This window comes from Eleginops maclovinus, chromosome 5 (genome assembly GCF_036324505.1).
Source record: "Eleginops maclovinus isolate JMC-PN-2008 ecotype Puerto Natales chromosome 5, JC_Emac_rtc_rv5, whole genome shotgun sequence".
Lineage (NCBI taxonomy): Eukaryota > Metazoa > Chordata > Actinopteri > Perciformes > Eleginopidae > Eleginops > Eleginops maclovinus.
This window is the reverse complement of record NC_086353.1, coordinates 16771388-16788521: the sequence shown is the minus strand read 5'-3', so window position 1 is coordinate 16788521 and position 17134 is coordinate 16771388.

Here is a 17134-nt window from a genome sequence, read left to right as displayed (position 1 = left end):
TGACATAATGATTGACAATCATGGCTGATGATTGATGACTTTCTTCATTGCTACAGCTGTAAATCTCACATCTGTCTCCATATCACAGGGTCCTCTGCACTGACAGAAGTCTAAGATGTTCTTAAAACCACCTGGATGTTTATTGACTATCCTCTGAATAAACATAGACAGCTAGGAGTTTTTAATATACTTTCTGCATATAAAATGTTCTGTGATTTTATATATTAACCTCAAGACATTTATTCCCCATCTGCAGTTCTTGTCACATCTATAAAGCATGTAGCATGTTGCAGCCCATTGTTTTGCATCTATGGCCTTTGCAGTTTTGGTTCAGTCTAACTACTCTTGTTGCAGTCTCATTGTTTTCAGCAAACTCAACTCTAAACACACTCCTGCACCAGACCAAAAGTCACACTGTTGGAAAATACCTGGTGAATATACGCAGCTAGAGAGCCAGATATTTCCTTCAGGACTTGATAGAGGCCAAACTGAACAATAAGAAAGTGAATATGGATGCACATAAATGAATTCAAATAGATGACAATGTTGCTCTATATCTGCTGCATAACTTTTATTAAGTTTATATGCCATGTTTTTCTTTCCCTTTAACCATACTTTAAATGTATTTGTCATGTTCATTTTATAGATGAGCTTTAAATGTGCTATAAAACCATTTTGACACTTTTTGACCCTTACAAAAACCTTTTGCAACCTTAAACATCTAAATCTCACAACCAGCTCTCATGAGTTGAAACATATAATGAAATGGTTAAAGTTAGACGAAAACAACCATACAAAACCTGAACCATAAAACACCATGGTAGTGACCTTTCAATCACGAGGTAGCCCTGCTCTAAAGCATATCCTGCTATCCTCAGTTTCCCTCTAAATGAGAAAATGACTTACATAATGAAAACATACTGTACTATAGAAGACTAGAAACCAGCAAGACCATAAACTTGCCAGTAAAATGTGTACTGAGGTAATAAATCAAGTGAGAGTAAGGGTTATTTTGTCATTTGCTATTCTTAGCTGACACTCACATATAGTTGTACTGCATGTACCGAGTGTAATATCCTCTTCAGGATTCACGTTGTTGCTCACATGGGCCTTAACACCTTATAATCATGCAAGGTCATAATGCCAGCTCAGGAAGCCTCATGACTCCTATAGAGATGAAGTGATTCATGTGCATTCACAGAGGGTCCTTTAAAGAGGTCAGGGGTTAAGTGGCTGATGGGTGATATTAGTGAGATTTCATGACTCCCATAGTTACATGTAACAGACCCAATGATGCATATATGAGTTCATGCCAAACTCATCTCTAACGTAGTTAACCTTTGAAAGCAGAGGCTAAGCTGTGCTCCAAGATGAAAACTCATGGCCCTGAGCTGATGTGTCTCGCACACTTTATACTGAAACTGCCAGACACTGCAGACAAACCCATTCCCCAAATTGTCTCTTCTATCTGCTGTGCTGCTTTTTCTTTTAAATATGGCTCATGCCAGACAGCAGACTATCTCTCTCCATCTCTTACACAGTAGGAAAACTGAATTATCAGAATTAAAGAATCGAGTCAGCTCTCCGATGAATCAAAGTTAGACTCAAAGTGTATGCACAAAGAGGAAACCAGGGACTTTAACTGCACAATGCTGCCTGAAGGAGTATTTCCATACCTCGCTCGATACAGGTATGGGAGATGGTTTCCATGACAATGATGCACTTATGAGGTACAAATAAGAAGGAGCTCTTCTCAGATACTCATCCTAACTCGTTTTGTTGCTGTGTGAGGAGGGAGAGCAACTATTAATTTAAAATCATGATGACATACTGTAGCCTCAAAGGATTTTATGCTTTCCATTAGTTTGCCTTGCATGTTTGATGGTGTTTTCTTACTTTGCTCTGGTAGATCCTAACCACCTGATAATGTAATAAAGTCATCGACAATACCTTGCTTTATTTAACAATTGGAGTCAAATTGTTTAAAGCTGCACTAATCAATATTGGACACAATTGATCATGTGACTACAGGCCCAGCCCTGACCATTGTGCTGCCCTGGGCATGATTTTAGCTGGAGCTTTTTTCTTCTTTTTTCTTTTCCCAATTTAGGGCACCCCCCATGGATGGATGCGCCCTTAGCATTCCCCTATACTGCCTATGCCCATGGCCAGCCCTGTGTGACTATGTAAAGTGAAAGGAGAAGCTCCTTGGAATCTAAAGACTGATTTTGTCTGCAGTTCCTCTGAGCTCCCCAGTGTGCTTTATCATCTTTTAGATCAATCAAGTTTACCTGCCCTGAAATTCAAATCTTTGGCACATATTCCTGTTTGTTGTCGCTATTTAATGTATTTTAAAGCTGATAGTATATAAATGTTCTATTTACAGCATGACCTGCTACACCACAACCCCCCAATAACATGTCCTTAACAAAAGAGCAACTATGTCGTTTTTTTTCTTCGCAGGGATTGAAAACAATGATGCAATTTGTTATCCATTGCAAGCTAAGGTGATCTTTTGGGAGAGGAAATTCTGCTTGAGGACTAAGAAAAATGTGAAACAGAAAAACAGTTTTTTCAGGAAAACCATCTACCATGATTACGGAGAAAGCTAGAAAATAAAATATAATTTGTTAGAGAAATGGTGTGAAAGAAAGAAAGGCGATAAGGAGAAAAAGTGAGAGAAAAGCATCTCCACTTTCACATCAGGTGTAATTTCTGTAGGCTGTGCTGGCAAAAGTGTCAAAAGATTGAGAGTACAGCAGGGAAGATACATAGCTTGAACCTGTGTGTGTGTGTGTGTGTGTGTGTGTGTCTGTGCGTGCGTGTGTGTGTGTGCGTGCGTGCGTGCGTGTGTGTGTGTGTGTGTGTGTGTGTGTGTGTGTCTGTGCGTGCGTGCGTGTGCGTGTGTGTGTGTGTCTGTGCGTGCGTGCGTGCGTGCGTGCGTGGGTGTGTGTGTGGGTGTGTGTGTGATTGGATGATGGGAGACCAAGAAGAAAGAAAAATGCGCGGAGATGGGGAGATACTCTGGCATTGTGGGCTGCTTATACATTGGGGGAAAAAAAAGGAAAAAGACACAAAAAGTCAGACTGAGCAGGAAGAAAAATGGAAGCAAAGTCTGGAGGCTAATAGTCACCACATTAGCTGGTCATCATCCGACTCAGCTGACCACACAAGTCACTCCACGGGAGCAGTCATTAAACCCTCCCTACAGGTGTCTGGGTGAGTGATTTAAAACCAGGGTAAACAGAACAAGATTAATGGTGCGAAATAGCACACAAGGATCACAGAGCTGGTGGCGAAATAGTGACCGTGTCAATGCAAAGGTTATTAATGTTTGGGAAGCTGCAGACAATGTTTCTGTTGCTCTGCTTGCTGGGGTTTTTCCTGTCAAATGTGCACTGGATGAAGCATGTAGATGTGTTTGTTTGTGTAACCATGTGATTTATCAGGAACACAACCAACAGGATGAAGCTGGAAAACAGGTAAATGATTTACATGAAGCCTTGACTTTCTTTCATAAAAGCAGGAAACCCAAAGAAAGAAATCAGTTGATATGGAGAAATTAATCTAAACCCTTCATCATTGTTTCCTTCCACAAACCTCGAGTTTGACAGCAGTGGTCCAGCTCATGCCGATGTGTCCAAATCAATAGCAATTTTGGGATGTCGGTGCCTAGCCTGAAGCTTATTATATGGGCAAGCGTTATTTACTAGCTTTGGGCTGCCCCCTCCTCCTCCTTCTTCTCTCCTCCTCCACTTGTTCTAGGATAGTATTTCATACAAATACTCCACTACAACCTGCTCCCACTCGGTGTCACCAGGAGACGGTTTCTCCAGAAACCAAAGCAAACCAGCAAGCAATATCAAACCAAACGAAAAAATGATACTGTCCAAATCACACGGCCGGTTTTGTTTCCACTGACTAATATATCAGTTCCCAAAACATCAGGGCTAGGCAAATATTGGCATTGTTTTACCATTCATATAAAACATTAAAGTAGCGTAGTTGAGTCCAAGACAGAGCAGTGCAGTCAGCATGCAGTTTAGTGAGACCCCAGACAGCAGCAGGATCAGACTCCTGTCTCAAAAAGCTCTTCAATCAGTTAAAAAACATAATCTATCATCTAAATAAACATCATGAAAATCTGCTTGTTTGTAAAGGTACAGCATTCTGATACTTGCTCAATGATGATAATCTCCTTTTATGGGTCCAGTATTTTTTTCCACTGCAAAACATGTTGACAGGCACCATATTGTTCTATAAAATCTATTGATCATTTTTCAGTAACTCAAAATCTGTGTGAAGTACAGAAAGTACATACTTAATTACAATAAAGAACAGACCCATTTTCACGCTAGTTTATATCAAGTGTTCTTATAAAATACAATTAACTGCTATAGCTCAACAATAGAATAAAACAAGTTTAAACTAGCTCCACTTCAACCATCTACAAAATACATCAATAAACCAATAATGTAATTTACGTCTGAAAACACAGGGGTCACTCTGCTGTACTTTTACATAACTTTTGCAGTGTGCTGATAATAGTCTGTCGTATTACTTTGGCAATTGCATGCATTTACTGCTATTTTGCTTTTGGGTGCTTTCACTTTCATATAAATGAGTTCTGTTTTCACTCAGATCCCTATCATCAGCAACATTTCAAGAACCCTGGAAATCCATTTTGGCTCAGCAGCTCAATGCCTGAGCAGCTTGGCATGATGGGTACTGAACTTCCAAAAGTCCCTGAGGAGGAGTAGGCCTCCTTTGTGTTTACTTACAGCTGTTGAAATAGGGAACACCGGCGGCCCGGAAAAGAGTGGCTGGATTATTCTGCCTCTGCTAAATGAGGCAGAACGGGGCTAATTCTATTTGAGCTTCACCACTTGAGTCAACTTTACGGCTCAATTAGCTTCCTGAAATGAGTGAAGGGAAAAGGAGAGAAGGGGTGTGTCCCCAATGTCCCCTGTTGGTGACACACAGCCAGAGTGGTATACAAAACGAAAAATGTGTGAATGACCTTCAGTGCATTATTATGAAAGACTAGGCATGCTCAAAAAGATAAAAAAATAAACAAAATACCAATTTTAAAGGCATTTTCTAAAATAAAAACTACTTTGGTGGTTGTGCTCAAAGCATAAGAAAATACTTGGAATAATGATCCGGTTTACTTGGAATCAACCACAGAACATGATGTTCACAGTTTCATGCAGGACTACTTTTTCTTTCCACCATATCATTGCACAGAAGCCCGCACCTATACACTCATGCATTACACACACACACACACACACACAAACACACACACACACACACACACACACACACACACACACACACACACACACACACACACACACACACACACACACACACACACACACACACACACACACACACCAATGCAAATCTGCATGGGCTACACAGCAGCTTGACATAGCACCATGTTTACGTCATTGACTAAAGGTGAAGAAAAAGCGTATAGGACTATTGTGGTAATAAGTGCACCAGACCAAGCAATCAGGATTATGTTCAATAATCTTCCATAAAGAACAGAAGGTTTATGAACCATGAACCTTTGTTTCAGCTCTTCCCCTCACTTATTTCCTGTCCTCAACCTACTGTCTGTAACAAAAGAATAAACAAGCCCCCAAACACTTATGTTTGGACAGGATAGAAACAGCATCTGAAAAGTTTGTTTAGAATTACTGCACTGCCATCTCTGCTGCAATTGTGAGGAGAAATGTTTTCCAGAAACTACTTAAAGTGCATCAAGGAGTGTTTGACATCTGAAAAGGTTCACATGTCTGCAAACATTTTGTGTTGATTAGCTATGACGTAAATCGAAACTAGAAAACATCATAAAAGAAACTTTGTATATGTTGTCACATTGTGGGTTTGTGTTTCAATAGGATAGGAACATTTGCATACAGTATAGAAGCTAAAAAATAGAGCAATCAGCAGGAGCATTTGCATGACAATGTATTCTGACGTACAAAATATAAGACATTTTTACATAATTTGTTTTGAAGAGAAAACAATTTGTTCTCAATGAGGTTTTTCACATGAAGCCTCATCGTCGTTATTTGTGAACTAAAAGGCTCAATGTAATTGCAGATAGAAACACAATAGGCAATTACAAAAGGTCCGCAGGTCAAAGTCACAGATCCCATATAATGGACAACATTTTGTGTCGCTTAAATATAATGTTAATTGCGCTATTTTGCTGTTCACTGTAAGAACTGCAAAAAAATATTTTTGAGCATCAGAGGAAGAAAATTGCAATAAATTGTATTTACCGTTATTCTCCCACACAGTGTCCCAGCTTCTGTTGTTCCACCTCATGTTTGGGAATGGAGCTGGGCGGGTCAGCGAGGAAAAATAGTTTTCTGTAAAAGTAAGTGGTTTACCACATGAATGATAATCGAGTTGCCATCGTTGCTTGGTTACCCTCACTTGAAATCAGAGGTTTTGGAGGGACAGGGTAGGGAGTTTTGATTCTCTAGTTGTTTGTCTGCTCTGCTGCCAAATCTGGTGTTTTGCATAGGGACAGCCTCGCTTAGACTGAATTCCCCTTCAATTAAAAAAATATATCACAACAAATAACCCTGTTCCCTGCTGGGTATTTATCTGGCTGATATTTGAATGTTTAGAAAGCCCAACTTACATTTCCAGCAAGGAAAGCACTAGCTGCGAGGAACACACACATTAATGACAGATTTTGTGCTCCTTTGAAAAATCAAACACACCCAAGTGAAGTTTGAACCAGACGGGACGAATGTCATCATTTAACTATTCAGATGTATGTACATTCCTCAACCTTCAAAGAACCAATGAGTTTGTCCGCTTTTCTCAATAACAGCCACATAGAGAAAACAAGAAAATGCCAAGCACTGAAGGGAGAACAATGATTTCTGCTGGATATCTATCATGCTTTTGATTGTATTCATTAGTTGAAGAAAAGACATTGAAAATGACCGATTAGTGGCCAGGTTTTATTGTCTATTGACCAGAAAGTCCCCTGTCAAAATATGACAGTGGATTGTCAATCATCATCCCATGGAGAGGAATGGAGGTGGAAGAGTGCTGACTACAAACAAATGGCACAGATATAGAACACAGGCAAATATATTGGTGCTTCAGGTGTAGTGGGAGAACTCAGCATGAGCCTGAGCCAATGCAACTGTCTCATTGAAATGAATAAGGGCTTTTGCCTCTTTCAAAACCTCAAGGTGTTCTGAGCAGCCTGCAATCACAGGTTTTAGGTTTTAGCAGTCATTTTCAAATGGGGAAGAGGGCACACTTTTGTTACACTTCTACTTCTTAATATTGTCTTTTGAAATCAGAAACAAAACGTTTTGGAAAATGTGATTGTTGAAATTGTAGGTGATTACTGCGTTCTGCTTGCCTTTAGCGTCTACATTCTTGATATGCGGTTGGAACAGTTTTGTTTCTATTCTTCTTGTCTTTTAATAAGCATAATAAAATACTTTATGTGCTGAACTGATTTGATAGCAACACAGCAGAATCATCTGTAGAGCTAAAACTTTACAATACCTTTGCGAATTCGGCTGTATTTAAGAGCTTTATCTGCTTTTACTGCTCTTCTTATCCGAATAAATGCGATTCACTTTTGTGCCACATTGCTCCTTTCACAAATGTCAAATAAGTACTTTTAGGGTTTTTTTTGCCATGCCAACAATTACCCATGTTCTTAATTCATTTGATTTACATTTTAGGGCACTCGAGCAGTGCAGGAAACATTTGCATAATAGAAAAGATCAGATCTGATTGGAAAGGCAGAAACTCAAGGTTCAACCTCGGCTGACACATGACATTTGGACAGCAAAAAATGTATGAATTATTGTCGTCTTGTAACTCTACAAAAGATAATAATTTGCAACTTAAGGTTGTTGAGTTCTCATCTTAGAGTTTAACAAATGGAGACATTGGCATCATTCATCACACAAAATAAAATACTGCAAAAATACAGTGGAATTCTGTCAGCTGCTTTTACTTGCTTATTAGGAAGACAGCCAACCTATGGTAAACAAATATACTTTCAAACTTCTTTGGCAGTAAGGAATACAAATTGGCTGGTGAGTTTATATTAGTCACAATGTCTGTGCTTATTTTTCCATGACATGAAAGCTCAAAATATAGATTTTTTTTTCCTACTTTAATCAAATTGCAGCTTGGCATGCGAAAGTGTTTACTGCAAAAATTGTGTGGCAAAAAAGGGATGAGGCTTTTTCTTATTGTCCACAATTAACACTGAACTGGTCATATTACTTGAAATTACGTGAAATATAATGTTGTCTTTGAGTTACTATTAAAACACTGTTTCATTGCCTGATGGATATTCTTTTAATTGTAATGAACACAGGCCCTGTAATTTGAGTGGTCTTGCTGCTGTTAAAACTTACTAACACCCAATGTTTGTGTATCCACAGCTGAGAGTAGTCCTAACAAATGCACCACTTACTCCTGTTTGAGTAACAGCAGCTAAAAGTCCAGGTACAAAATCACTGTTACTATGTCCCATTTTAGCAATAATGTATGTAAACCTCTAGAGTGGCTGAGGTTGTTATCCATCAGTCATCTAAGATCCTGTGTTATAATACAAAACTATATTGGTAAACTCAGCACAAACTAGATCCTTTCACAGTGTGGCTAAAAGTCTGTCAGTTAAACTTAGCCGACAGTCTAAGATAGGTAATGTGTGTTCTACCTTGAAATCATTTTGGCACATGAGATACCATTGGCTCATGAACGTCAGTATCCATTAGTTTCTGATTGGTGAAAAGTTTTTTTTGTCATGAAAACATTTACATGGATTTAGCAGATGCTTTTGTTTTGAATTAACTTCAGTGAGTTCGCCTCTGCATCTTGCCCAAATCCTAAAAGTCGCAGTCGCTTTTCTGTATTTACTGGTTTAAGAAAGAAAAACATTTGAAACAAAAGCTACACAGACTATTCTGTATTTTAAATCCAACATTTTTCCAACGTATTTTTGCATTTTAATAGCAAGTTAAGTTTAAGGGGTGAAGAGGTTTTAAGAAATAGAGTAAATGTATTTTCTTTTTGTTCCCTATCCACTGTAAGGCCGCTCTGCAGGCATCCTATGACTTGAAAGACCCTGACAACTAACAACATCGAGACTGTGGTGGCCCTGAGAGGAAAACACTCCCACCTCAGACCATCTCTTCCTTATGTCTGTAAACAAACAAACGGCTGTTGAAGGAATCGGTGATCACATCCTTTCTGCCTTTCCTGAGCTGAAACTCTGCACCATCTGTGGCTGGATTGCAAGTGCAGGTGGGAGATTTCCCTGTAAATGCTAGTCAGTTGGCGGCAGACCTTTAGCGCGCTGCCAGGGCTCAGTGTAGAGAATTTGGCTGGTTTATAACCTGCAGTATGCTGTTCTGCTGCGAGACTGGACACCATCTGTGGAGTGCCGGCTATCCTTCTGTTTGCTGTGTGTGTGTGTGTGTGTGTGTGTGTGTGTGTGTGTGTGTGTGTGTGTGTGTGTGTGTGTGTGTGTGTGTGTGTGTGTGTGTGTGTGTGTGTGTGTGGGTGTGTGTGTGTGTGTGTGTGTGTGTGTGATAAGACTATGATTTAGTGTAGGAGTTAGGATTTGCATTGGCTGTATAATGGCTGTCAAATTTCCCTACGGATGGTGGTATGGCATTCGTGATCTCATTATAAGTGAGAGCAGAGTCCGTTTGTATCGTATTTTTATTGATTGTAAAGGGAAAATTCATTGATTTAATTATGCAATAAACTTTAGAAGCATATAAGTAACAGCAACAAAAACAACATGATGGAGCTACTGTTTAATGATTAAAAATAGTCATATTTATTAACCAGAGAGAGAATGGAGCAATAATAGAGCGTTAATTATTTTCTTACAAACCAGCAGGAAGAGGCGCATAGAAACAGCTGTAGTCCACAAAACCAAACTAAGAAACCATGTTCTGTCTGTCTGTCTATGGATCTCCTGCACTCTGCTTAAGTACCACGGACAGTGTAGCTCCAACACATGTACCGCCGACACAACGCAGATAAACAAAGCACCTCATAGGTAAATGTCAAAGTGATTCAGCAGCAGTCATCATTTGGATTGTTTGAAGTACAAGTTTTGGAAAGAAAACGCAGATCCAATTAAAGCTTTCATTTATGAAAAATTCAATTTTGTCAAAAAGTTTCCCCTGCCAAAGTAAGTTCATTTTAACGCATGTAACCAGATTCTGGTGTATTAGTTTGATCAAAGGCTGACGTAACGCGAGATACAGATATACAGTACTTCCACATGCGTGGCCAGATGGGCATTTCCAAATGTCAAGCAAACATACCATTCTTAGATTCTCAGATCCTATTCATATGTATAAATATACATATAAATGGATATAGAAAACACTGTGATCACTGCGACAGTCTGTCTCTTTTTTTTCACCATCTGCAATTTTTGATCACATACCAGCTAACTTCATATGGATGCCATGGCCCATGAAAAGACTTGATAGCTTTGCAGCATTCCATCAGGACAGTAGAGAGGAATCATGCATGAATCATTCATATTAATGCACATATGAAATGATTAAGCTCATTGTGGACGGACACTTAAACAAGACATGAGTCGACCTTAGAAACATTATTAGTGAAGGTGGAGAAACGCAGTGAGCACAGGTCATCCAGAAACCAGCTGATAGGCTCTGGATCAACCCTCACTACGCAAGCACATAATGGACATATATAAAAATATGTCACTGCAGTGGAGAATATCTGAACAAAACTGGTTGAGAGCAGAGGCATCGCAGGTAATGGAGGCCACCCATTCTTAACCTGGCTCCCCATTACACATCCACTCAGCTGGCTATTTCAGCAGCTGCATGTATGGGGACAAACATCTGCGCACAAAAACAGAACTTGAAATGGATACGTGAGGAATAAAGAGTGGATGATGGCTGTTTTTTTGATGTTCTGGGTCCATTATTTCTGCCATCATCTGTTGTTGTATGTCTGCATAACTGTCTCCGTAATGGTGGGTGTTTTTATTTTGGTACTGTAGGTCTGGTACAGTCTAGCCAGCCAAGATAAAACCCAGCTTTGTTTGTCTTTTGAATAACAAACAGCTGCTTTTATATCTGAAAAAGCTATTTGGTTTTTCAAAAAGGACAAATTCAGAGATTCAAGGATTCAAAGAATGGTTTATGTTTAAGCCCATGTCCTACGAATGACAGCTACTTCAAATCATATTACTACCAACTGTTTTACATGGCATGCCATAGTGTAGGGTTTTGGTGATAGTTGTGTGAACCACAATTGGTTTTCACTTATTTCTGTGTGCATGTGAATACATAGCAAATACTAACTTCAGTAGGGTAAAACAATTAACTAGTTTTATCATAAATGTATTTCAAATGACTGTGCACATTATTTACATTATAATGATTTGCTCATCCAACAACAATACTCTTGCATCCTTCTTTTTGGCCTTCATACTGCAGGTATTTATACAGCGAATATTAACCCTTTCATTGTCTTCTGTTTACTGAAGGTAGCGTCGGTCAGAATGGATATTAGATGTATAAGGAGGATATAGCTGTTGATACTTTAGTTGGATTCAATGCCTTGATGCTTAATTTGGTCATGACATTTAATTCAGCCCCAGCGAGAACAATCGCTTTGACAGTTTTAAAATCTAAAATGTTAAAACGCAATTTACAAGATAATTCATAACTAACTATTTACTGGCTGAGTGGCGTGCATAAATGCCTTGAAAAATGTAGACACAGCTATCATGAGTGTCTTAGTACTAAAACAGAATCCTGCCACATGAGCAAACAAGAAAAATCATGCTCAAATACAGTCTCTCTTTCAAATGCAAATATGAACAGAAACCAAGCACAGCAGTCACATGCACACATGCATGCAAACAATAGTACCACTGAAGGTTGTCATTTGTTATGCAGCATTGACAGCATGAGTGATGGGCCCTGGATGACAGATGCCAAGCCGGATCTGTAACCACCACCGTGTGATACCGCTGTCCGCTGAGTAAAGGAGCATAAATCAACAGAAACTCCACACCATGTGAACCAGAGCCCACACAGGTTAATGGTGAGTCGCAAAGCAAAGTATCTGGATCATGTCCGCACAGTGTGTTCATTTGTTTTAACTGGACAGTCAACATTGCCTGCCACATTAAACACTGAGTCTCTCCTGTCTCTGTTATTGTGTGAAAAGAATCTGAAGTGAATGAAACAGGTAGAGAAGCAATATGAGAGTGGATTATGTTTTTTTTTCAAGCAATCTCTCATAACTGATAGAAAAATGACTACCTGCTCTGATTGCTCTACATGCCTTACAATGTAGCTGTAAAAATGGTAAAGGCTTATCAATGACTTAAGGTGTATTGCTGCAGTGCCATTTAAAAGGGAGCAAAAAATTAAATATATATAACTTTGCAGTGATGTTTAATACCAGTAAAAACAAGTGTAATATCTGAACCCTTCTCTGAAGTCTCCGTCTTCGGAGATAAAAGGCTCTAGCGCATTATATATTATGTAGGCTTATGTATTAGTGTCAGCAGTGTAGTGGGTGTTTTTCATTTCCTTGGCTGCTATGCCCTGGCACTTGCACATGCACACACTTATGAACATACACAATCTATAACACATACCTTTCCAGACCTGCAGTGTGCCTCAGTAATTACACATCTGCCTCTTTTCGTGTAGCTACAGTTGATGATGACATTTTGCTTGGACTCATTTAGACTATTAATTTTCCTGGTTTGTATCTGCTGATGGTGCTGGCATGCCTATCTGTTAAAGAGGACATGTCAGGGCCCATACAGGCTTGAGCTGTAAATTAGGATTAGCCCTGCAACCTGGCCAGTTCCCTCACTGTGGAACTCAAACACTTGTGTGAATAATTTTATGTGGAGAAATAGTGAAGGGGTTTTAAACCAGAAATGCGACCTCGGAGAAGGCCCTTAAGTTAAAAATAATGCACGTAACCCACAATTTGATTCTGCTCTAAATTTGTATGGCTTAATACTTTGGCCGATTTTTACAGAATCTTGAAAACAAGGCCAGTAGTTTATTCTGTAATCCCTTCTATAAGAATCAATAAACTCTGATTAGAGTTTAAGGCTTTGTCAAGGTGAAGAAAAACCTGGCTCTGTACTTGCTACGTAATTTTGCCCCAAGGTGGATGAAAGATATCAGGAACAATTTCACTCATTTGACATATTGATCTATGATGGGAATAGATTAAAACCCATAATCAGGTCATATCTATATATTGGCCTGTTCATTCACTAGGCCACATTTAAAAGAAATACAAACAACATTTATTTGTGTTGTTGAGCCTTATAAATGAAAACCAATCAGTAAAGTTACAAAACTCAGTCAGCAGAATATTCCTTACAAATAACACTGAAAAAGCAAAGTTTATCAACCATAAAATAATGATGCAACAAAGGTGAAGCAAGCTCTTGGTAAGCATGTGGATTATTCAGGTGTGACTTCATCTAAATTACTGTGTCCTTATATTTATAGGTACTGCTGGGAGACAAACCTCAAAACAGTCATGTAATTAGACTAAAAGCCTCTGCGATTACTTGTTTGCCTATGCTGACCGTATACTTTAGGAAAATCTGTTTTTAATCTTATTGAACTTTTTGTTTAAAGTCACCCTCTGTGAGAGGATTTTCTGGGATAATTGTTGAAAAGGGAACAATATGTTTCCTCTAGGGGACTCTCTGGACATGTAGTACCCAGTCAGCCAGTATAAGTAACACTAATTACCTGTGACTGATATAAAAAAAAGACTAATGGCATGCTTCCTCTATTTGTGTCCTCTAATCCTCACCTATGGCTTTCACACCTCATTTCCACAGCCCTGTATGACCAATACATCATGTACCTGTTTCACTGGCTCCTTATATAAGTGTTCATGTGACGCAAAGTAAATAATGATGTCCTATGTTGTGTATATTTTGAATACGTTTCTGTCTTTACAGATGCACCCAACTCATATGTGATTTTGGTATGTGAGCCTGGGATTATGCCTGTGTATGTATTGTAATATATCCAGGGCCATTTGCTGTTCCAGTATGTTCAAATCTGTTTAAACAAGCGTGCAATACAGAACAAGCCACTCAGCCATGTCTTGTGCATTATTGCTGAATAACTTGTGCTTTTTCTCCCCTTAAATACAAATCTAAATTTCCAATCTCATCCTGCTTTTTGACTAAATTCTGTTTCACCTTATTCAACAAAAGGTGCATAAAATCATCCAAACATGAAAGGAAAAAAGATAATGATGAACATTTGCCCTTTACGTACACACTATCTAATCCTACCAATCCCACTATAGATCAGTTTAAAACTAAAATCTGTTTAGGGGCAAATAACAAAAAAAGAATAATCCCAGCTCAAGGCCAACTACTAGATAATTGTACTTATTCAAGTAATATTCAAGTTATAGAAGAGGGCAACCAATGATGCCATCAGTGGCAAGGAGACATTGTTTTAAAAATAAGGGGTCACATAAGGTTAGTAACAACTATTTTATTTTTACAGAGAAGCTTGTTTTCAGATGAACCGTTGAGCACTAATGTGTGCCTCTGGGATGTGTGAGGTTGGTTCAGGATCGGTAAGGCTAAAAGCCGTACTGGGTGTACTTGTCTGATCTTTTACACTCTTCCATCAAGTTAAGCTTCTAGGGACTTGATGTATGGGGGTCTATAAATAGTAGAATTTGCTCCACAAATAACAGCATTTTATGCTCCTTTTCTTTCCAACAGATAAACATGCCGTGAGAGACAGAGATAAATTGAGTGAGGGAGAAAGAGAAAGAAATACGGGAAAAGATCGAGGTGCATAGGCAAGCCTCTCCCATCAGTGTAAAGAGGATAATTGGTGGCCGACCCCTGAATGTCCATCATCCTCTGCTGAAAAGCAGAGTGACAATGACTAACTCTGTTCCGGTGCATCAGGAGCCGCTGCATCACATGCACATTCTAACTCTGTTGTATACACACCCACACACACATTCTCATACACGCACATTAAAACCTGTAACCTTGCAAACGGAATCTTATTTATATGTGTAGTACCTACTCAGTGGAGTAGTTACTCACTAATGCATGTAATTAGAGCTCTTTGATTAGGCTGGATGAGCACTCAATAAGTACACTGAGTAGTGATGAGAGAGGTGTACCAGGCATTTGTTGTGTGTGTAGTGGGTGAATGAGTGGGTCCATGCATGCATTTACTGATTTATTTTTTCTTTTATGTCACATTCTGCTCAGAGTAGAAAGTTCATCTGTCAGTAAAAGGGTTTTTCTACAATCAAGGAAAACACATTGGCTGGTTCATGGACACACATGGACAATGTTGTAATACTACAGAAAAATCTAGCTTAGTAATTTCCAATATGGCTACCAGCACAAGCTCATAAAGTGGCTGAATCTAGCAAGAAAGTCAATAATTCTGTCCAAGTCTCTCTTCAAGGCCAATATACCAAAATGAACATTATAAATGAAAGACTGGTATACTGAACACAAGCAACAAACTGTAGAACTGTTTTCATAGCCATCAAGCAGCCTGTGGAAGACTCCAATGAGCGTTTAATTAAGTTATGACAATCTGGATCACAGCAAATGTTTCTTAAACACATTACCCACCCTAGCTTAAAAGACAGTCAAAACAACCATCATAGTGCAACATGTATTTCTGGTCCTTTTCCTTCTTGTTAGCTTGTCAATCAGGGAATACTGTATTATATGTTATGTTCACTTCGGGTTGGAGAGATCTTCCCTGTACACTAACCATTTTGCACCAATGTTTGACAACCATCCATCATGCAGTGTAGCCACTAGATGATTTTGTTTACATTGCTCAAAGCACCACTGTGCAGCCTCACTGCACTGCTTGAATGGTTGTAAGCTTTGAAGTGTTGTTCACCAACAATTAAAAGTGAACCTATTATATTTCACTAGTTTATGTGGCATGTGAGCTTTCTTGTGCTACAGGGAAGGCATAGAGAATCATTTACAGGATAAGTCCTCTGGTACCATAATGTCTCATATGAACTTTAAAAGGATTTATTTATCTAAATGGGAAAAGTCCGTCGGGGTAAGAACTGTTAGGTTAAAATCCTAATCTCTGTGGTTGTCAGCACCTCCATGCAAAGCGTAGTTAATTACTGACCCACTGTCAATGAAATTAAGTCCGTACAGTAAACAATTACGTTCAATATTCCCTGTTCACCTTTGTGTTTAAGTTCTCTGCTTTTTCAGTTGTTGATTTAGCATTATTGTGAGTGTAACCATGTGAAACGGCTGAGGATTTAAGGTGACAGGGTTTGAAATTATTTTGATTTTCCAAATACTCTGTCATTGATTTAAAGTCAGGCACACAATTAACAAAACTATATAGAGTTTTTACTGAATTTCACTATTAGGTTCAGTTAAATCCAGTAAAATTGGAAGGTTGAACTGACTCTGACAATGTAATTTACTTGTCATAAAAGGTAAGGGTACTGAACACTCAGCCTTGTCGCTCCCTTCTTCCTTATGCCAAATTCCCAGCATGCTTAGATAATTATAAGACTGATAATTGGACAGACTAGCAAGTCTATTAAAGCTGCTTATACCTCCAAAGAACTCTCACGTTGTTAATCACAAAGGACAGGTTAGTTCAACTCCAAACACCTTGACATTTATTATTAGCAGATTAGTCACACTGCCTGAAGTAGAAACAAGTGTGAAAAATCTCTTATGGAAAAGGACATTATTGTAAGAAGACAAAGCATAGTGATTTAGACACAAATAGATTACAAGATGGAAGAAATCTTCTAAAAGGATGGCTTTTGCCTTAACATGTTTAAAGTGTCTTTTTGTATGATAGCGAATCACTTACTGTATGTTTCACTTGGCTCAGCATCCTGTTATCATCTTAAGATCAGTGTAATCACTTCACCTTGAGTAGAAGTCACACGTTGCCTTCTGGGTAACATTGTATTACACTTTATATCAAGCCCCAAATTAAGTATTCATAAGCAGTATATATTTGATAGTGAAGTGTTTATGTCTCAATGCAAATGAAAGTAGCGATAAGGC